This window comes from Pan troglodytes, chromosome 10, assembly GCF_028858775.2.
Source record: "Pan troglodytes isolate AG18354 chromosome 10, NHGRI_mPanTro3-v2.0_pri, whole genome shotgun sequence".
NCBI lineage: Eukaryota > Metazoa > Chordata > Mammalia > Primates > Hominidae > Pan > Pan troglodytes.
Window position 1 is genome coordinate 82,739,383 of NC_072408.2, and position 22,865 is coordinate 82,762,247.

Genomic DNA, 22,865 nt, shown 5'->3' on the forward strand with positions numbered 1-22,865 from the left:
GGTGGGCATTTCACCAAATTGTACTCCACAGTGAATAGCATTATAGCACAAGGAATGTTTCCAGGGTAATCCCCTCCATGCTGTCTTTGTTTTCTAATTAGGCTTTCTTACAGTAAGCTTATAATGTCTCCTACAGACTATGGGCACCAGATCACAGAGGCAGCCAGACCTGTGATGTAAGGAAACACAGAAAGTGGCCTTGGATCAAACATGAGCTTCAAAGATTGACGGTCCTCCTCCATCCCTTATGAAACTACCATAACCTGAAGCCTTTCATCCTGGTGGCTCCGAAGCCTAAGCCAGTGCTTTTTTTCCCCCCCACCGTTGCCCAGGCTGAAGTGCAGTGGCATGATCTTGACTCACTGCAACCTCCACCTTCCAGGTTCAAGTGATTCTACTGTCTCAACCACCCGAGTAGCTGGGATTACAGGTGTGCAACACCAGGCCCAGCTGATTTTTGTATTTTTAGTAGAGACAGGGTTTCACCATGTTGGCCAGGCTGGACTTGAACTCCTGACCTCAAATGATCCACCTGCCTCGGCCTCCCAAAGCGTTGGGATTAAAGGTGTGAGCCACCACACCCCACACCCAGCCCTAAGCCAGTGCTCTTAAGAAGAAAACTGAGGCCACCATGGTGGTTCATACCTGTAATCTCAGCACTTTGGGAGACTGAGGTGGGACAATTGCTTCAGGCCAGCTTGGGCACATAGCGAGACCTCGTCACTACTAAAAATTATAAAAACATTAGCTGGGCATGATCCCAGTTACTCAGGAGGCTGAAGCAGGAGGATCACTTGAGCCGAGAGGTTGGAGCTATAGTAAGCAGTGATTGCGCTACTGCACTCCAACCTGGGTGACACAACAAGACCCTGCCTCAAAAAAAAAAAAAGAAAACTCTGAGACCTTGAACCCATTACTGCTAATAAACCCAATAACTTTTCATTCTGCCTAACAAAAATAGACCCTCCTTTAAAAAGTTGTTGCCAAGGGCACTCCAAGGTCATCAGGCAAGTGAAATAAGAGACAGCTTGATAGAGAAGAAAGAGAACTTGGCTTTGGAGTTAGACTGTTTAGTTCCTCATTAGGCCATTTCTAACTACATGATGATGTTTAGTTACTTAAGTGCTCTGAAATGCAGTGGCCTCCATTACAAAATGGAGCCAACAAAAAAATAAGTATCTCCTGGTGTTGTATTTAATAAGATAATGGACTCAAAAGTGCCTGGCACAAAATAGGGGTGTAATAAACGTTAATTTCCTTTCCTTCCTCTACAAACCTGCCTGAGCCAATCAAGGAAGAGAAGGAAGGCAAGGAAGTAAAAATGGTTAAGAATTACATTTTAAGTCCCATTTCCACTCAGCTGCTTTTCCTAGCTCAGCAGAGAACATGTCAGACTAAAGAAGATCAAATAATCTTTGGGGTGAGTTGCCCTGATAAAGAAATATGCTGAAACAGCCTGTATGTTCTCAAAGTAAGAAACCAAAAGGGGAAAATTCAGGAACTGTAAATAGATCCTTTTCATGCCCAAGTTCTGCAGATTTTACAACTTGCTGGGATATTTCCCAGGGAAATCAGAGAGAGGGGATAGTAAGAGGTGGCAGAGGGTTGGCGGGGAGGATTTCTATATTCCCATCAAAGATCATTTAACTCTATTTGCAGCTCAGGAACCCCAGAGCACAGGAGACAGACCACTGAAAATTTCATGCTTATTTTACCTCTTCACTGTCATTACTTTAAACATGTGTCTTAGCAGGAGTATTATTAGTTCATGACACAGTAGACATGGATAAGCATTTTTATGGAATTTTAGGGTGGGGAGAGAATAGATATATACCACTCTAGCCCAAAGTCATCCTGTGGTCGCTACTTAATACAAGTGAATTACATAGTGCCACCGGCAGAAGATGGAATTGATACTGCTTTACAAAATAACAACCTTGCATACATAGGTGGTAAGAAAAGCAAGGAAATGACTACCACAAAAATCAGGGTAGTGGATACCTCAAGACAGGAGAAGGGAGGTACGTCTAGAGGGTAAACAAAGGAGGGACGTCTGGGCTGGCCATGTTCCATTTCTTGATGGAGGGTATTCACTTTGTAATTATTCATTGTACTACACTTATGCCTTCTGTTTGTATATTTTATTTCATAATTTTTAAAGGTTTAAAAAAAATAAAATAATAACCTCTCTTCATTGAGAAAATAATACTTTGCTGTAGGTTTCAGCCCTAGGTATTGCAACATTATCATCATCCTCAGTTGATGTTCTTGTTCCTCCCATAGATTTTTATTCTGGAAGAAGAAGAGGAGGGTAGTATTTTTTTTTTTTTAAGACAGAGTCTCACTCTGTCACCCAGGCTGGAGGCCAGTGGCACGATGTCGACTCACTGCAACCTCTGCCTCCTGGATTCAAGAGATTCTCTGCCTCAGCCTCCCGAATAGCTGGGATTACAAGTGCCCGCCACCACGCCTGGCTAATTTTTGTATTTCTAGTAGAGATGGGGTTTCACCACTCTGGCCACACTAGTCTTGAACTCCTAACCTCAAGTGATCTGCCCACCTCGGCTTCACAAAGTGCTGGGATTACAGGCATGAGCCGCTGTGCCTGGCTAGGAGGGTGGATTTTTGAAGAGCCACAAGTGGACTGCTGTTAATACTCCTGTATAGATAACATACCAGGGAATGTTTTAATACAGGAATATGCTTGAGATATATACACACAAACATAATACACACACACACACACACACACACACGTAATTTTTTTTTTTTTTTTTTAGAGAGAGAGAGACAGGGTCTTACTATGTTGCCCAGGCTGGTCTCAAACTCCTGGCCTCAAGCAATCCTCCTGCCTGGCCTCCCAAAACGCTGGGATTATAGGTGTGAGCTACTGCATCCAGGCTTTTGGGGTATATTTCAAAGAGTCCAATTACTCTTGAGTCAGAACTCAGTGAAGCTCTACAAGATACCAAAATGTTCTCCAAGGGGTACGCAGCATTCGCAAATCAGAGTCATCAGATGCAAAGAAAGGGAATACAAATGGGCTTATGAAATCATTGGAAAAAATACACAATTTTTCAGGAAATATTAAGAACTCAGTTCCTCCTCCAATTCAGGGCATAGCAGAGCCTCAGGGCCTCTATGTGAAGAAAATCCCTCCTGTGTTTGGCATCTGAGTGACTCACCCAGAAAACCATCCACTGCGTGCAGCAAAGAGGAAATGAATCATGGAAGCTTCTGACCTTTGCACTTGTCATCTCTGCACAGGGAAACCACCCACAGACAGTCTCAGCAGAACTGGAGTCAGGGCAGTCAAACAAGGCACACACAGAAATGATGCAAATTCACTGGCAGGGAAGAGCAAGAGAATCAGGGCAAGAGAACGCAGCTCACGGGTTGCAAATACAGGATAAACATTGGTTTTGTGATGCAGAAAACTTAGCAGTTGAAACGGCATTGAGGATGATTTGGCAGTGCCCACTGACCTGTTGTTTTAAGCAGGAATCTGAACCCTTACCCCGCTGGCTGGGGGTGGGAGTGGAGTGGAATGGCATGGAAGAGAACAATGACCTTTGAATCTCCATCTTATATTTGGTATTTGGAGAATTTGCTTGGCTTGCGTTAGAGGAAGTAGGCCAAACTAATGTCAGTATGAGAGTTGGAATGGATTTGATAGAGTCACATTTAAGAAGACGGAAGCCAATGACTGCATTTTGAAAAGGCCATGAGTTCACAATAACTGGTCCAGGAGTACTAACACAATCTGAAGAATTATCTACAGCCATAGTCCAATACTTCACGTTGTGATTTGTTTTAAACAAAATCAGAATGCCTTTAAAATGCTAATTTGGAAGATAACTATAGTTCATCCTAAAACATGTACAGAGTAGAAAGCAAACACCTAGCGAGGACAGAAGGGCAAACCTCAAACTGCCTACATTACTGAATACAAGTGCATCGGGACTGTACGCTGAGATGCGATTGCTCTCAGATTGTCTGCTCACCCATCAATGATGAGGGGGATAGGTGACTACCTACTGAGTTGCGGAGTTCAAAGGCATTTCCCTTCACCCCAAGGTGAGTTTTAAATGCAATTTCCCTTCTCACATGGGTCTACAAAGTACAGCTTCCTAAATACCTTTTTTAAAAAGAATATACCATCCCTCAAAAAACATCACCCAGGCCTTTGCCCTCAGGATAAACTTGGCAAGGAAACCTTGTCCTTACTAGTTAGAAGACTGGGAATTAGGCACTTGTATGCCACACAGTGTAATACGGAGCTCTCTCCTGTGCTTGATAACTCAGGCTGATAGAAGACATTGGATATTGGATGGTGTTCTGGTCACAGCTCAAGAAGGAAGATTTGGGGCTGATCTTAGAAACTTCCCTATCCCTTCCATCCCACTTCTCACTCTGGCTACCTTCATCTTCTCTCTTCTTACCCACTTCAACATCACTTTACTTTACAGAAAGGAGATTAGTCATTTCCAAGTAGAGAGGCAGCATTTATTGCCCTGCACCCTGTAGTTCCCCTTAGCATTTACCAATGGAAATGGAAGTGATTCAGTCTTCTCTCACATCACAGAACTATAGTGTGATCCTTTGCACACCGTTAAGTGATTTACATACAAGTGGTACCAGGGAGTGCTAGTATTCTCTTTCCACTCCCTTATGAAGTTCCATCCCCACTTCTATCAGTATATGCAACTAATTAACTAGTATCTTTCTGCAATAATAATAATTTTTAAAACAGCTATCATAAATTTGATATTTACCATATGCCAGGTACACTGCTAATTTTTTTTTACAAACATTAATCCTTTTAATCTTCATAGTTACCATATTAGATTGGTGCTATTTTCATCCCCACTTCAGATGGGAAATGATGAGTTTAGGGAGATTGTGTAACTTGCCCAAAATCAAGCCAAAAGGTAAAGGAGCCAGGATTTAAGCCCAGAGCTGTTCACCTCCAGAATCTGAGCTCTCAGCCACCACACTATAGGCCCTAGGAGGCTGAGGGCAGGAAAAGAAGCAACTGAATTCTATTTGTTGCTACAGTGATTCTGGTCACCTTTTCTTTATGTAATCATAGCAGGCAGTAGAGGGGAAACATAATGAAGTCTTATTTCCAAGAGGACAACTCAGCTGTCATCTATGAATTTTCGATATTTCTTTCTTATATATAAGAAATGAGAAAGGAAGAAAGACAGCAGCAGAAGCCCTAGCAGTTTGTAGCCTTATTTCCCTATTCCTGGATAATGGGGAATTTGACCTTTCTGAAAAGATGGTCTTTCAAGCTTGACCAATAAAAGCCCCATCAGAAACACCTCATCAAGCACACATAGAAAGGGGCCAATTGGTTCAACTTCTCATTGGGAATTCATCGTCTGACCTTCTGTTGGGAACAACATTTACGATAAGATAAATCACACTCTCATCTTCTCCCACCATTTTGAACCGGAACTAACCTATCAACAATTTAGTGAGCATCTGTCATGTGCATTGAGACTATCATGATTACTTTGTAGCAATCACAGAAAAATTAGACAGTCTGTCTTTAATTAGTGCATGTTCCCCATAGCTTGGCATTTAGTAGCTAGTTTATTGCAGATATACCGTACGATTGGTTTCTGGTTCAGAACCTCATTATGTTCAAGACAATACATACATATATATACATATTTATTTTTTAAATCAGCAGCTTAGAGATTCATGATTTCTTTACGTTAATCAAAGTTCTGACTCTGGGAATAGAAAAAGACAACCCAACTTTTAGATTTCAAATGAATGTCACGGTTGTTAGAAATTTTCTAGGAAAACTAAAATCTATAGGAAAAGAGAAATGAATTGTATTGATTCTCTTTTGCTGATTTAGTGGGTTTTTGTTTGTTTGTTTGTTTGTTTGTTTTTGACGGAGTCTCGCTCTGTCGCCCAGGCTGGAGTGCAGTGGCGCAATCTCTGCTCACTGCAACCTCCATCTCCTGGGTTCAAGTGATTTTCCTGCCTCAGCCTCCAGAGTAGCTGGGACTACAGGAATGTGCCACCACGCTCGGCTAATTTTTTGTATTTTTAGTAGAGACAGGGTTTCACCGTGTTAGCCAGGATGGTCTTGATCTCCTGACCTCATGATCCACCCGTCTCGGCCTCCCAAAGTGCTGGGATTACAGGCATGAGCCACCACTCCTGGCCTTGCTGATTTAGTTTTAAACCCCATAGTGTAACAGGAAGAACTATCTTCAAGGATTCAGGTTTTGAAACTAGCTCTAGTTCATATCCTGGTTCCTACACTTACTAGCTAGCTATAAGTTGAGCAAGTTATTTAAGCCCTCTAAGCATCCATCTCCATCTATAAAATGGGTTGTATGAACCGAATGAATCCTCTGTCTAAAGCACTATCACAGTGCCTGGCATAGAGTAAGAGTTCCATACACGCAGCTTACAAACAAAAAAAAAAAAAAAAAAGAGGGAAGGAAGGGAGGGAGGGAGGGAGGGAGGGAAAAATCCTCATTGTATTCTTCCAGTTACCAATTTGCAAACTACAGATGCCAAAGACAGGCTGGCCTACATGAGATAAGGCCTGGCAGCACAATAAAGACTCGCCACAAAAATACTGGCTACAAAGCGGATTTTGCTATAAGGAAGGTCTATTTAGGGCCCAACCAAGGGAGCTTAGTGATTACTAAGGCACTCCTTTCCAAGGAAGTGTACCCATATCACATTCCCCATGGAAAACCTGTTGAGACACCAGTGGAAAAAGATTGAGAACCCGCCCTTAACTGAGCATTAGGTGGGAATTTGCCAAGATAATCAACGATAATTGGCATAAAAGAAAAAGGCTTTTGAAATCAGACCCAGCTAATTGGCAGAAAGAGAGGGTCAGACAAAGGGAGCACAAGAACCATGTGAACTGTAGTCTGAGTTCGAGTTAACCCAGAGTCATTAAAAAACATAAACCAAGTAGCTCTCCCACATCCCAATCTCTGCCTTAAATAACTTCTTTCCAAAATAAAGCTAGCGGGAAACTTGCAGGTGGAGTTTGATCATCTTGAAACAAAATATTAAACATAATTGTTATATATCCTATCCCAGCTGTTAATCATGAACTTGGCATAGAGACTGTCGGCAAAACTTCCCCAAATTAAGTTTCATTATTAGGTATGTATAACTGATTTCTGAATGAAACTGAGAAACTCACAAGTAATATAATGAAGGCTTAAAGAAATTCTCCATTCTGAGCCTTATGGAGTAGAGGAGGATAGAAGATAAATACAAAACCTCAGTATATAACAAGCCGTAAAAAATAAAACGGGGGAGGGGGAGGGGGAGAATAAATGGCAAAAAAAAAAGCCTAAGAGAAAAATTGCCAAGTTCTCACAGAATCTACAGAGAATGAGAGAAGAGAACATAGAAGCTGACAGGAAGAGTCAAGAAGAAAACCGTGGGAAAATGCGAAAGCGCCTTGAGGAGGAGCCAAATTTTAGTGGGTGGGAGAGATGAAATGATAACATCCGCAGGGACAGCCGAGAGGAAAGAGTCAGGAGTCGCCTTGGAGAAAAGAAAGGCTCCTGGAGATGTGGGAGGAGGCTGTGCTTAGTAGGAGCAGGTTCCTAGACATCACGGAGATGAACATGACTGTGGTTGTGGACAAGAGCAACAACACACATCATATAAAGGGCTTTATTGGCCAGGTGCGGTGGCTCATGCCTGTAATCCCAGCACTTTAGGAGATGAGGCAGATGGATTGCTTGAGCCCAGGAATTTGAGACTAGCCTGAGCAACATAATGAGACCCCATCTCTATTAAATAAAATAAAAATTAAAAAGAGTTTTTCCACTCCTCCAAGAAAAGATTTCATTTTTTTCCTCCTGAGGTAATTTGTACGAGAGTAATGCCTATATATGTTTTTCTTTTTCTTTGCTTTTATTTTTTGCTTTGTTTTGAGACAAGGTTTCACTCTGCTGGAGTGCAGTGGCACGAGCACCGCTCACTGAAACCTCTGCCTCCCAGGCTCAAGCGATCCTCCCAACTCAGCAAAGGTGAAGGTGAAAGGATCCTTGGCCACAGGTGCCTACCACCATATCTGGCTAATTTTTTTTTTATTTTTGTAGAGACCAGGTCTCCCTGTGTTGCCCAGGCTGGTTCCAAACTCCTGGACTCAAGGATCCTCCTACTTTACCTCCCAAAGTGCTGAGATTACAGATGTGAGCCATGCCCGGCCATATATATTTTCTCACAGCTCCTCTGTTATGAGGGGAAGTGGCGAGAATGGGTTAACCTGGGCACACTACAAAAGGCTGTGGGAGGATAACTGGGAGGTGGTGGCATTAAGTGACTCCACCACGCCTTGGCAGCTGGAAGCATGGAGACGTGACCTTCAGCTCAGCTCTCCTACATGCCATCGGAGAGCTCTGACAGCCTGTCTTCCCTGGGATTTGAGAGATCACCAAGCATTGGCAGCTTCCCCTAGTTATCAGTTCCCAAAGACTGTCACAGTCCTCAATCAAGTCCCCCATAGCAGGGTGAAGAACATCTCTTTCTTCCAAATATTCCTCTTTCTCACCCATTCCTCACCCTTACTTTCATTTTCCTTTTCCACTTGAGTGAAACGATGCAATTCCAGATTTTGCTATTGGAAAAGACATATGGAATGCCAATTTGTTTCCACTTGGACATGATATCAGATAGACATCTAACACTTAACACCTCACATATGAACTTATGATCTTTCCCTATTCCCACCCCTCAAAAAAACCTTGCTGCACTTAAAGTTTCCCCCTTTCACTTAATGCCAACTTCATCCCTCCTTTGACTCTTCTATTTTGCTTATGCCCCATGTCCAGTCCATCCACAAATGCTATTGGCTTACCGTCAGAATACACCAGGCCTCCAGCACTCCTCACCAGCTCCATCGCCTCTCACCTGGACTTTTGCAGTCACCTCCCAGCTGGTCTCCCTGCTTCTGCTCCTGTTCTCTGACACACAGCAAAGCCAGCCACCTGGTCCTCTTAAACTTCAAGAGCAGTCATAGCACTTCTCTGCTCTGAAACTCTCCTGCGATGTCCAGTCTCAGTAGGAGTAAAAGCTAAAGGCCTCACAGTGCCCTAAAGGACCCTCCCCATTCATTCTGGTGCCCAGGAGCTCTCCCTCTTCCTCACTTCCACTCCAGCCACTGGAGTCCTTTCACACTTTCAAACCTGCTAGGCAGGCCGGGCATGGTGGCTTACACCTGTAATCCCAGCATTTTGGGAGGCCGAGGCAGGCAGATCACCTGAGGTCAGGAGTTTGGGAGCAGCCTGGCCAACATGGCAAATCCCCGTCTCTACTAAAAATACAAAAATTAGCCAGGCATGGTGGTGGGTGCCGGTAATCCCAGCTACTGGGAGGCTGAGGCAGGAGAATCACTTTTACCCAGAAGGTGGAAGTTGCAGTGAGCCAAGATAGAGCCATTGCACTGCAGCCTGGTGGACGGAACGAGACTCCATATCAAAAAAAAAAACAAAAAACAAACCTGGTAGGTATACCCAGTGTTACCAGATTTAGCCAGATTTGGGCAATAAAAATACAAGGCACTCTAAGTTTTTAACATAAGTATGCCCCAAATATGGCATGGCACATATTTATATTAAAAAATAGGCTCATGTCTCTAACCCCAGCACTTTTGAAGGCCAAAGGAGGAGGATCACTTGAGGCCAGGAGTTCAAACCAGCCCGGGCAACAAAGCAAGACTCCATCTCTACAAAAAAATAATAATAAATTAGCCCAGCACAACAGCGCATGCCTATAGTCTCAACTACCTGGGAGGCTGAGGCAGGAGGATTGCTTGAGTCCAGGAGTTTGAGGCTGTGGTAAGCCATAATCGCATCACTGCACTCTAGCCTGGGTGACAGAGTGTGATTCCATCTCTAAATATATGTGTGTGTGTGTGTGTGTGTGCATGTGCACATGTGCGTGTATGTCTCTGTGTGTGTGCATGCACGTGTGTGTGCATGCATGGGTGTGTGTATGTGCAACCTGAAATGCATATTAAACTGGGCATCCTGCATTTCATCCAACCAGCTCCGGTTTCCCGCTGACCTCAGGCCCTTTGTACTGCTTGTTCCTGCTCTCTGAAACACCCTTCCTCTGATACTTGTGTGGTTTGCTCTCTTACCTACTTCAGTCCTTTGCTGAAATGTCACCTTCTGGGTGAGGCCGGCTGTAGTCACATGAACAATTATAATCTTGTGCTTCCTATCCCCTTTCTCTGCTTTATTTTTCATTCATAATTTACTAACATATTGTTGGTCTCCACCAACCACAGGTTAACTCGTGGAGAACAGGATTGGTTTTGTTGTTCTACTTTGCTCACTGCTGTATCCCCAGCACCCAGAGCAATACTGACACCTGGAAGGTGTCAATGAGTGTTTGTTGAATGAATGAATGAGCGAATGAACATCACAAAGCTCTTAATAATACGTGGCCAACAACAAATTGCTACTGATTCAAAGATTTTTATACTCTACTCGCCATCCATTTTGTGACAACCAAATAATCCCAACCCCTCCCAAAAGAGCAACCCCAGAATAAATCACCTTTCTTGGCTACCCACAAAAGAGATTTTCTCATTTGATATTGATTTTAAACAAAACCACCAACTTCACAAAATGCATATAATGAATTGGCTTACTTTACTTAGTGCTTTATAGTTTACAAAATATTTTTACCACATGAACCCCTGTCAAAGGCCTTAGATGCAACAGAACTAGATTCAAGAGGAACAGTTTCACAATGGAAAAATCTGGATTCCATGATAACAACTGCATTTGCAAAAACGGTAATACCTAACCCAGAATAATTCAGTACAATGCCTACTATACTCACCCTGCCGAAAATGTCCTCTAGAATCCAGCTGAAATTGCTGATGTAATAACTTGTGAAAACATATTGGCAGAATATACTTCGATTCTGTATGTGTATATGTGTGTTTATTGTGTGTGTGGCTTTAAAAGACAAACAGCCTAGCTCACATATCCTGAATAAAATGAGCTCAAGTAATTATTGAACTTGTGTCAGTTTTATAATCATCAAAGTCTCTTCGGTGTTTATATTAGAGCGTGAGAAAAGTATACATTGTTATGTGTTTCAGAGTGAACCAATGTACTGCCCCTCTAATTTTCCATCAGAGGGAGGAAAAAAGTCGTCTAGAAACTTAACTCTTGTGCATACTGCAAGCCGGGTTCCTTGAGTGCTTCTGGGAAAAACTGGTGGACACAGGTGTTCCTTAGACTGTTAATGCAGAAGTGGTTCTCAGCCTCAGCAACTCACTGGAATCACCTGGGGGTGGTTAACAATTACTGATCCCTAGCCCTATCCCAGTGTTTCTAACATAATTGACTGGCATGCACCCTGGACCCTGGAAGTTTTCAAACCTCCTCACCTGAGTCTAATAAACAGCTGAGGTTGAGATTACTGTTTTAAAATCTTCAAAAAAATGCACAGCGAAATAAATAAATCTTTTTTAGCTTCCTACAATAAGCCACGTTTCCAGGTCTTAAAACTCCTCTCCAGAATACAGCACAGCAGATGAGTTTGAAAGAAAAAGAAAAAAACTCTCAGATTTTATTGAAAAAATCGATGTGTACTGTTTGAGGTTGAGGGAAAATTCAGGCTTTAATATAAACAAAGGCAGTCTCAGTACAGCAGCCCTGGGAAACTCCCCAATTTAACTTAGCCTTTCAACGATTCTCATCTGCCATAACTGTGGCAGCAGGAATAATAACTGACAATGTACTCTTTATTCACACCAAACACGCCAGTGGACTTCAAAAGGAAATCAACATTTACAGTTTAATTACTGTTTATTCCCTGTATTCAAATCAGCTTTCTTTGGCTACCCCCTTCTAAATGCTCAGAAGGGGATTTAATCATCTGATCTAATTTTTCCAAAGAATAGAAAGTTATCATTACGACAGCACGCTGAAAAAATAATTAAACAAATGCAAAAGAAAGTGTAAAAAAGATAACTGCATTGGGTATTTCTGAAGACCTCTGTAAGATAAAGCAGTTCGTTTTTAAGGCAATAATTTAGGAGTTAAAAAGACTGATTCCTACTTTTAACGGAGTTTAGACTTCTGTCTGTGCTGGCAGTATGAAGTGCATTAGTGAAAAATGTTATTGTGCTTAAAGTCAATGTGGCACCACCTACATCAGTGCTGCCTAATAGAAAATTAGGCCAGCTGCTTATATAATTTAAATTTTCTACTAGACACATTAAATTACAAACAGAAACAGGTGAAATTAATTTTAGTTATTTAGTTTTAACCCAATATACCCAAAACATCATTTAAATATGAAATCAATATTAAAAATCATTTATAAGTTATTCTACATTCCTTTTTCTTTTTTGTACTAAGTTTTTGAAATCTGGTATGTACTTTATACTCATAGTGCATCTCAGTGCAGATTTAGTGTCATTTCAATTGCTTATTAGCCACAAATAGGTGGTAGCTACCATATTGGATAGTAGGGGTCTACACAGCAACAATAGTCTGAGAAGTAAATAAAATGTTTTCCCTTCTGGTTCTTTACTTTTTGGCAAAACACTTTTAGCTGGGCTGCACAGAAAGCTGGGCTTCCTACACTTTGACATTTTCTGTGGCTTTGCTGGAAATGGAAACTATAGTTTGGCCCTTTTCTGCACTACCAAAATTCATGTAGCTTTACATATATATATATATTTTTTTAAGTTCTGGGATACATGTGCAGAACATGCAGGTTTGTTGCCTAGGTATACACGTGCCATGGTGTTTTGCTGCACCCATCAACTCATCATCCACATTAGGTATTTCTCCTAAAGCTATCCCTCCCCTAGCCTCCCACCCCATGACAGGCCCCAGTGTGTGATGTTCCCCTCCCTGTGTATCACTGTTCAACTCCCACTTATGAGTGAGAACATGCTGTGTTTGGTTTTCTGTTCCTGTATTAGTTTGCTATGAATGATGGTTTCCAGCTTCAGCCATGTCCCGGCAAAGGACATGAACTCATCCTTTTTTATGGCTGCATACTATTCCATGGTGTATATGTGTCACATTTTCTTTATCCAGTCTATCATTGATGGGCATTTGGGTTGGTTGCAAGTCTTTGCTATTGTGAACAGTGCTGCAATAAACATATGTATGCATGTGTCTTTATAGCAGAATGATTTATAATCCTTTGGGTATATACCCAGTAATGGGATTGCTGGGCCAAATGGTATTTCTGGTTCTAGATCCTTGAGGAATCGCCATGCTGTCTCTTCCACAATGGTTGAACTAATTTACACTCCCACAAACAGTGTTAAAGTGTTCCTGTTTCTCCACATCCTCACCAGCATCTGTTGTTTCCTGACTTTTTAATGATCGCCATTCTAACTGGCGTGAGATGGTATCTCATTGTGGTTTTGATTTGCATTTCTCTAATGACCAGTGATGATGAGCTTTTTTCATGTGTTTGTTGCCCACATAAATTTCTTCTTTCGAGAAGTGTCTGTTCATGTCCTTCGCCCACTTTTTGATGGGGTTGTTTTTTTCTTGTAAATTTGTTTAAGTTCCTTGTAGATTCTAGATATTAGCCCTTCGTCAGATGGATACATTGCAAAAATTTTCTCCCATTCTGTAGGTTGCCTGTTCATTCTGATGATAGTTTCCTTTGCTGTGCAGAAGCTCTTTAGTTTAATTAGATCCCACTTGGCAATGTTAGCTTTTGTTGCCATTGCTTTTGGTGTTTTAGTCATGAAGTCTTTGGCCATGCCTATGTCCTGAATGGTATTGCCTAGGTTTTCCTCTAGGGTTTTTATGGTTTTAGGTTTTATGTTTAAGTCTTTAATCCATCTTGAGTTAATTTTTGTATAAAGTGTAAGGAAGGGCTCCAGTTTCTGTTTTCCACATATGGCTAACCAGTTTTCCCAGCACCATTTATTAAATAGGGAATCCTTTTCCCATTTCTTGTTTTTGTCAGGTTTGTCGAAGATCAGATGGTTGTAGATGTGTGGTGTTATCTCTGAGGCCAAGCAAACTTAATAGACATCTACAGAACTCTCCACCCCAAATCAACAGAATATACATTCTTCTCAGCATCACATCGCACTTATTCTAAAATTGACCACATAATTGGAAGTAAAACATTCCTCAGCAAATGCAAAAGAAAGGAAATCATAACAAACAGTCTCTCAGACCACAGCACAATCAAATTAGAACTCAGGATTAAAAATTCACTCAAAACCACACAACTACATGGAAACTGAACAACCTGTTCCTGAATGACTACTGGGTAAATAATGAAATTAAGGCAGAAATAAATAAGCTCTTTGAAACCAGTGAGAACAAAAACACAATGTACCAGAATCTCTGGGACACAGCTAAAGCAGCGTTTAGAGGGAAACTTTTAACACTAAATGGCTATAGGAGAAAGTGGGAAAGATCTAAAATCGACACCCTAACATCACAATTAAAAGAACTAGAGAAGCAAGAGTAAATCAAAAGCTAGCAGAAGACAAAAATTAACTAAGATCAGAGCAGAACTGAAGGAGAGAGAGACACGAAAACCCTTCAAAAAATCAATAAATCTCCAGGCGCGGTGGCTCACGCCTGTAATCCCAGCACTTTGGGAGGCTGAGGCAGGCAGATCACCTAAGGTTGGGAGTTCAAGATCAGCCTGACCAACATGCAGAAACCCCGTTTCTACTAAAAATACAAAATTAGCTGGGCATAGTGGCACATACCTGTAATCCCAGCTACTCGGGAGTCTGAGGCAGGAGAATCGCTTGAACCCAGGAGGCAGAGGATGCAGTGAGCCAAGATCGCGCCATTGCACTCTAGCCTGGGCAATAAGAGCAAAACTCTATCTCAAAAAACAAACAAACAAACAAGCAAACAAACCAACAAACAAAAAACAATGAATCCAGGAGCTGGTTTTTTGAAAAGGTTAACAAAATAGACCGCTAGCCAGACTAATAAAGAAGAAAAGAAAGAAGAATCAAATAGACACAATAAAAAATGATAAAGGGGATATCACCACAGATCCCACAGAAATACAAACTACCACCAGAGAATACTATAAACACCTCTACACAAATAAACTAGAAAATCTAGAAGAAATGGATAAATTCCTGGACACATACACCCTCCCAAGACTAAATCACATAGCTTTTTATCAGCCAAAAAGAAAGAATCTGATTGAGCCTGGTTTCAGGAATCCCTGAAAATTAACGATAATTTTATCCAACATATAACCTATCCATGTAGAACCAGTGTCTTTGACACCTTCTTTCCCTTTGTTAATAATATTTGTTGATCACACTTGAATGGATCACTCTATCTTTAATAACTGCAGTATATGAAAAATGTTTGCTCCTACTTCACAGGCATTTGAAAGAGGCTTAAGACCTTTTCATGATCCCAGGTGGCACATTCACAATATTATACAAGATCCTGACAATAGACTCAAGCCTCTTAAGCAATGCAAGGGACTACCATTGTAGACAATGTTTTTATAACACCAGAGACACTTGAGCCTATTCTTAACTTTCAATGACCTTTCCAACAGGACTTGTTCAAATTTAACCTAAGTCAACTTTCCATAGTATCTAGAAGAGATCCATGCAATCTTTATCTAGGCCTCTCTCCACACACTCTTTGAAGTTACATTATTTCTTAATCACTCTTCAGCCATTGGTAAATACACTGCCTTCTCCAAATCAAACAAAAAGTCTCCATGTTCTCCAGCTAGTGGATGATGTCAGAAGAAAAATTGAAGGAAACGTTTATATTTATGCCACAAGTCAATACATTGTGACCTTCACTTTAGCTTTCAAGAAAAGCAAATCAGATAACCAGAAATCGCGTAGTTTGTCACAAGAATGTATTTCAAGAACTCAGTTATCAGTTTTGTCATTTTCTAATATCACAGGAGTGTAGTCATTGTGTGCTCTGCAAATATAATTTGCCTTCTTTGCAATTGTTTCATTTTTCCATGCACAAAGCTTTGCATTTGAAAGTATCTTTGCACGATGTAGCAGAACCCTGTTAAAAAATATTAGAAATTCTAAAGGCTAAAGGACACATCTTTTCCTCTTCTCTGAAAAATGCAGACTCAACATTAGAGAAGGGCCAGATGCGGTGGCTCACTTCTGTAATCCCAGCACTTTGGGGGGTTGAGGCGGGTGGATCACCTGAGGTCAAGAGTTCGAGACCAGCCTGGTCAACATGGCAAAACCCCCATCTCTACTAAAAATACAAAAATTAGCCAGGTGTGGTGGCACACACCCGTAATCCCAGCTACTTGGGAGTCTGAGGCAGGAGAATTGCTTGAACCTTGGGGACAGAGGTTGCAGTGAGCCAAGATTATGTCACTTCACTTCAGCCTGGGTGACAGAGCAAAACTCCTTCTCAAAAAAAAAAAAAAAAAAAAAATTAGAAAGGATTTGTATTTTGACATATGCAGTGCACATAAAACCAGAATAAGAACCTACCATGGATTCCTAGTACATAGTGTACTAGGAACTCCCCCTGTAGTTTCACCTCACACAATCCACGATTTTATCTCACTACTTGCTGTCATGTAACCTCCCCTTTGAATGGGATGGCTTTTTCACTGTCCCTTACCCCACCTCCCTCCCTCAACTCCCTACCCTTCCCACCATATACTTATTCCTGCATGCATGCCTTTGCCCATTGTTTTCCACTCACCTAAAATACCCTCAACCCACAAGTAAATCCATAAATATATTAAATATAGGTGAAGATGCTGCACTTTCTACCTTATCTCTTCTAGATTTAGGCTTGCAAGGCTAAATTCCCCAGGCTTCTTCATCCTGAATGATAGCAACCACTGCTTTACTTGGCACTGTAATCAAATTAGCTAGGATTCGCAAATGAATGCTTGATTGAATTGGAAGAAACACTTTTTCGTCTCAGTCATGCTTTATATTGAGCTGTTTATTCAAGGGAAAAAAAATTAATTGCATAAGCATAGGTATCTTTTATGTGAAATGTCTGGGGATTTTTATTGTGGTAAAATATATGTAATATCAAACTTACCATTTTAACCATGTCTAAGTGTCCCGTTCAGTGGCATTAAACACAATCAGCTTGTTGTGCAACCATCACCACCATCCATCTCTAGAACTTTGTCATCTTCCCAAACTGAAATTCTATACATTGAAAAGCAACTCCCCACTCTCCCCTGCCACCACGATTCTATTTCTGTCTCTAGGAATTTGACTACTGTAGGAACCTCACATAAGTGGAATCATACAATATTTGTCCTTTTGTGTCTGGCTTATTTCACTTGGCATAATGTCTTCAAGGTTCATCCCTGTTGTAGCATATGTCAGAACTTCATTTCTTCTTAAGGCTACATAATATTCTATTGTATGTATATATCACATTGTGTTCATCCATTCATCTGTTGATGGACATCTGGGTTGTTTCCACCTTTGAGCTATTGCAAATAATGCTGCTGTGAACATTGGCGTACAAATATCGATTCAAGTCCTTGCTTTCAATTCTTTTGTGTATATACCCAGAAATGGAATTGCTGGTTCATATGGTAATTTTTTTTTTTTTTGAGACAGAGTCTCACTCTGTCTCCCAGGCTGGAGCGCAGTGGCATGATCTTGGCTCACTACAACCTCCGCCTCCCGGGTTTGAACGATTCTCCTGCCTCAGCCTCCTGACTCACTGGGATTACAGGCACACTCCACCACACCCAGCTAATTTTTTGTAGTTTTAGTAGAGAAGGTGTTTTTACCATGTTGGCCAGGCTGGTCTCGAACTCCTGACCTCAGGTGATCCACCCGCCTCAGCCTCCCAAAGTGCTGGCATTACAGGCATGACCCACCGCACCCAGCCTCATATGGTAATTCTATGTTTAATGTTTTGATGAACCATCATATGGTTTTTCACAGTGCTGCACTCTTACGTTCCTTCCATCATGTGCATATAATTTTAAATTATAGCAAAAGATAAATATAAATGTAGATCCTCGCTCGTTGACACTTTACTGTTTTTAATCACTGTTTAGGGCAGGTGCAGTGGCTCACACCTGTAACCTCAGCACTTTGGGAGGCTGAGGAGGGTGGATCACCTGAGATCAGGAGTTCGAGAGCAGCCTGGCCAATATGGTGAAACCCTGCCTCTACTAAAAATAGAAAAATTAGCTGGGCATGGTAGCAGGCACCTGTAATCCCAGCTACTCAGGAGGGTGAGGCAGGAGAATCACTTGAACCCAGGAGGCAGAGGTTGCACTGAGCCAAGACCATGCCACTACACTCCAGCCTGGGCAACAAGAGCAGAACTCTGTTAAAAAAAAAAAAAAAAAAATTACTGTTTAGTTTCACTAGAATAGTACCAAGAGATGGTAAAAATACCACTCATCCTGAGCCTTTCCCAGAACTTTGGCGTTAAAGGGGCTCAGAGCACGTTAGCATCAAACACTCTTCTTGCATGCAGTCTTCTTTGAAGCAACTTTATCTGAGACAAAATTATGAAAGAAAAGGCTCATTTGCCCTTTGAAGATTCCTCTGAACAACTTTTGCTTCCCATCTCCCTCACAGCAAAGTAGAATTCCCATAATTTATTAAAACAAACAAAAAAATTTTCAGAAGTTTCCATAGCAGCTTGCTATTAAATGTTCATGAATAGGCTTTTTTTTAAATCTGAAAGGTATTCTATTTCCCTCCTCCCACTATCTCCCACTCCAATCAATCTTGCATCTGCTAACAATTAATTGAATTTAGTTTTAAATACTAACCACATTAACTGCTTCTTATTCAGCTTTGGCACAGAAGTAGGATGTTACCAAAATCCCAGCTGGTAATCAGAAATTAACTTCTTAAACCACATGCAGCAAGACACTAAAATCATATAAAGGGAGTTTCCAAATATCTGCCTTGAGCACTTCCCATTTGTATTTCTCTCTCCTTTCACTCATATCTTGTATTATTTTAGGGCTATACCACAACATGTAGCACTTAATTCTATTCCATATTACTATTCCCTTGATTTGTGTATTGTCGTTTGTCTTCCCAGCTACGGTGTAAACACTTTCAAAGCAGGTTCTGGATGTTATGTTTCTTTTTATTTCCTATCTGCAACATAACACAGCACTCACTTGTTGGTCCAAAGAACATACTTGTCTGGCTGATTCCTTGAGGTTCACAGTGGCTCACATTGTGAGTGCTCAATAAAACATTAAGCAAAATCATTCACTAACATGGCAGGAAAAAATTAAAAATTAAGAAAACATTAAGCAACAATCTTTTTGTCCATAGGTTCAACTAAATCATCCTTGAGTTTCACACTTTATTCAAGTATCCTGACTCTCTAACTCCAGTATCTAAGTGAGTGATCTAACCACACTCAGAGTGACAAGGCAAGGACACAGGTGAAGCATGCTTCTTGCTCTTACACCTTAGGTGTGCTACATTCCTGAAATTATTTAAAAACATTTCACCCTGTCTTGAAATCACCAGACAACAAGAAATCAAGCAGCACATGGACAGCCAGGGAGATGGGAGACACTTAACAGTGCAACCAGTAATTCTACAGAGGAGGCCCGGTTTTAGGTGAGGAATAAGCCTTCAGCAAGTCCACTTTATGAGCAAGAAAAGCAGCGGCAAATGCCAATACACATATGACTTCATGATCACAAAAGCGAATGGAAACTGTATACATTTCATGCACAATCTTTTTGCCCTCAATGTGGTGAAGCAGCTCATCATAAATGGAAAAAGAGTTCATCTTACAGCAAATAATGACAATGATAGTGACAACAGTGATCATAGCAACTACTGAACACTGAATTTGTACCAAGCAATTTGCTAAGTCACTTTCTTGCAACACCTATTTTATTGGCAGGGTTACTTAGATTAAATATCATGGCCACTTACTTAGGAGTAGTCCTGGTATTAAATCCTAAATGTACTGGCCTCCAAAGTCTGTGTCACATGTTTTATCCATTAAACTAAGCCAGAGGGTCACTGAGGATGTCCCCCAACTTTCCCTTTTCCTCCCAAAAAAGACTAGCACTTGTCTAATGCCCTTAAAAAATCTGGTTAGTGGCCTGGTGTCTCGAGAATTTGTCCAAAGTACTATGAGAACATCGCCTACCCCCAACCCCTCTTTTTTTAAAAATTTTGTTTAGATACAGGGTCTCACTCTATCACCCAGGCTGGAGGGCAGTGGTGTGATAATAGCTCACTGCAGCCTTCACCTCCTGGGCTCAAGCAATCCTCCCATATCAGCCTCCTGATTAGCTGGGACCGCAGGAGAGCACCACTGATCCAGGCTAATTTTTAAATTTTTAGTAGAGACAAGGTCTCGCTATGTTTCCCACACTGTCCTAATCCTAACATAACTATATAATTTACTATCTAAACTAGGTCTCTATTATGTAGGACAAATGTTAAACCAACTGAGTCAAGAGAAAAACAGGCATTAGCCACATTGTCCAAAGCAAAGTAAATAGGTTTTTCCTCCTTAATCCAGCTATTTCTGATAGCAACACCATAAATTAAGTGGCCAATTATATTTGAAGTACTAAATAGCTAATGTAGTTCTTTAAAGCAAGGTCAATTGAACTATAATTTACACAATAAAAATTAACTTTATTTAAGTATACAGTTTATTAATTCGAACCATCATAAAGAGTTGTGTAACCACAACAATCAAGATATAGGATATCTCACCATAAAAGTGCCCTACATAGTTCACCCTCTCCCCACCCCATCTGTCCCTGTAGTTTTGCATTCCCCAAATGTTATATCAAAGTAATCAAATCATGTAGCTTTTGAGTTTGGTTTCTGTCAGTTAGCACAATGTATCTGAGATGTATCCATGTGGTTGTAGTATCAGTAGTCCATTCCTTTCTATTGAGAAGTAGTGTGGATATACTACAAGTTGTTCATCTATTTCATTCACCAGTGGATAGACATTGGGCTGTCTTCCAATTTTCAGGGATTATGAATAAAGCTGATGTAAACATTCACATACAGGTTTCAGTGTGGGTATATGTCATTATTTCTCTTGTGTAAATATCTAGAAGTGGGAATTATGGGTTATATGGTAAGTGTACATTTAACATATAAGAAACTGCCAACTATTTTTTCAAAGTGCCCTTCCTTTTTTGCATTCCACCACCAATGTATGAGAATATCAGTAACTCCACATCCTTGCCAGCACTCCATGTTCTCAGTTTTTTTAAGCCATTCTAATAGGTATCACATTGTGGTTTTAACTTTCCTTTTTTTTTTTTTTTTTCTTTGAGACATAGTCTCTCTCTGTCACCCAGGTTGGAGTGCAGTGGTGCAATCTCGGCTCACTGCAACTTCCGCCTCCCAGGTTTAAGCAATTCTCCTGCCTCCGCCTCCCGAGTAGCTGGGATTACAGGCACATGCCACTGTGCCCGGCTAATTTTTTGTATTTTTAGTGGAGACAGGGTTTCACCATGCTGGCCAGGCTGGTCTCGAACTCCTGATCTCATGATCTGCCCACCTCCACCTCCCAAAGTGCTGGGATTACAGGAGTGAGCCACCATGCCCGGCCTAACTTTCTTTTTTTTAATGACTAATGATGTTGAATATCTTTTCACGTGTTTATTGGTCATCTGTGTATCTTTATTGATGAAATGTCCATTTAAATCTTTAGCTCATGTTTGGATGTTATTATTGCTTGTTCTATTTTTATTAAGTGGTGAGAGTCTGTCACATATTCTGGATAGCTAACATATTTTTTGAAATTAAAAAATGTATGATTGCTATCTGTTTCACAATGGAAATATACTTAACACTAATGAACTGTACACTTAAAAATGGTTAAGATGGTAAATTTTATGTTATGTGTTTTTTACCCCAATTTTTTTTTAAAGTGTATGATTGCTGAATTTTACTCTAGAAGTCAGATTGCAATGTGCGCTTTTCCAGGAAATCATCCAAGAAGCCAACTGCTAATATTGCCTCGTACACCAGAATCCAATGTCTACAACTCTAGAAAGGCCAGAGAACTGGTCCCAGGCCCAGCCAAGATGAGTTATTCTTGGAGATCCAAGGATGATGAAGCACATGGGAAATTCCTGGTGAAAGGCATGGTGGGATATCCAAGATTATTACTGAAAGGCACTATGGGATATCCAAGATTGTTAGTGCAAGCTTGAGTGATATCCAAGATTCTTGGTGCCAGATACTGGGAGATATCCAAACATCTGTGAAATCCAGTCCTCTGCTTTCAAGAAGTTGCCTTCTAGCTGGGATAATAAGACACAGAAAATTAACAATACCAAGTTGCACAAAATTAGTGCTAAATGAGTACTGCAGACATAGGAGTTCCAGATGTCCAGAGTAGCAAAAAGGGCCCCAAGAGACTTTACAGAAACTCCAAAAGTGGACATGTTTGGGCAGCAGTAAATAGAAAAAAGTTTGCTGGAACTCCGGGGACTCTTACTAAGTGTCAGATAACCATATCTGAGAAAAGTATTTCCTACCACATAGGGTTGTCATAATGACTAAATACATATAAAGTTCCTGTGGCAAGGACATAATAAATGCCCTCAGGGTTCTAGTTAGTATTTTATAATTTCTCCTGTAATGTACATATTATTATCTCAATTTAAACTTTTTATTTTGAACTAATTTTAGACTTACATAAAAGTCACAAAAATAGTATAGAGCATGTTCTTATATCCCTCACCCTGCTTCCTTTAATGTTAACATCTTACATAACCATGGTATAATGATCCAAGAGTAAATTAACATTGGTGCCAACATTATTAACTCAAAAGCAGACTCTATTAAAATTTCACCAGTTTTTCTGCTAATGTCCTTTTTCTGGTCCAAGATCCATCCAGAATCCTAT